Below are 1,160 nucleotides of genomic sequence, written 5' to 3'. Positions count from 1 at the left end.
CTAAAAATAGTTGGAATAGATTTAAATAATGAATAAATTATGTAATCGAAGCTCGATGAGTCTATTTTCATATAGAAGAAACGAAGTGACCATGTGAGCCGTATGTTAAGAGATATTTAAGTTTTTGTGAGACAGGGCCAGAACGGTTACTGGAGTCCCTATCCTGAATTTGGAAATTCATCGTGAATGGACCAGAGATAATTAGAAGCCATGCCATATATGTACAGATTCCTTTTCCAGTCTAGTTTCTGTAGAAACAAAGGGAATCAGTATTGAAGCCCTGTACAGGGAGATATCCAAGTCGTAATGCGCAAGGTTCAGTGTAGTCTATCCCTGTAACATGGGGGACTTTAACTAATAAACTGTACTAATTGGCTTGACCAAAAATTCTAGAAAACAATTTGTAGATGCATATATGAGTCTAGTTTCGGGAAAAATTTACGAAAATGGATTTCGAGTTTCAGAACTCAAGATATGATTTTTAATGCGACTCGTATGCAGATTGGTAGCTTGTCTGGGAAATTTCTAATAAGTGGTTTGAAGTCTGTTAACACCTCGTGTTCGACTCCGGCGATGGTCTCGGGTTCGGGGTGTTACAAATGGTTCCGCCAGTAGCTGCGTCAAACATTTATCGAGTCGAAGGATTTAGACCATTATGAAACGTTTGAACCAGTAGCCACAGTGGTAACCCATGGTGAGGGCACCTTCACAAAAGGTCCTTATATCTCTCCTATGTATCATAGAGTGTTTCTAAATCCATCTGCACAAAAGAAGAGATATCATTACGTAATTTAGTCGTTTTAGCAGGCGGAAAATATTTTAATAAGAACTTTTCGTTCATTTGTTCCCATGTAGTTATTGACCCACGTGGTAACAAATTCAACCACTGTTTAGCTTTGTTTTTCAAAGAAAAAAAGAATAACCGAAGGCGAATGGCGTCATCAAAAACACCATTAATTTTAAATGTATCGCATAGTTCCAAAAAGTTTGCCAAGTGAGCGTTGGGATCTTTGTCCTGTAAACCATCAAACTGAACAAATTGCTGTATCATTTGAATTGTGTTAGGTTTCAGTTCAAAAGTATTTGCAACTACAGCAGGTCTAACTATGCTTGATTCAATTCCTATTAAAGAAGGTTTATCATAATCATACATAGTGCGC

General features: G+C 37.3%; 1 non-coding gene across 1 annotated transcript; it reads left to right on the top strand.

Annotated features, from left to right (window-relative positions):
• The first annotated feature begins 686 nt into the window (after window positions 1-686).
• Window positions 687-793, top strand: LOC128292544 (small nucleolar RNA R71). The gene has a single exon (XR_008282529.1). It is a non-coding gene; the product is annotated as a small nucleolar RNA R71 (small nucleolar RNA).
• Window positions 794-1,160: the final 367 nt, after the last annotated feature.

This window comes from Gossypium arboreum, chromosome 4, assembly GCF_025698485.1.
Source record: "Gossypium arboreum isolate Shixiya-1 chromosome 4, ASM2569848v2, whole genome shotgun sequence".
NCBI lineage: Eukaryota > Viridiplantae > Streptophyta > Magnoliopsida > Malvales > Malvaceae > Gossypium > Gossypium arboreum.
This window is presented reverse-complemented; position numbering and strand designations above follow the sequence as displayed.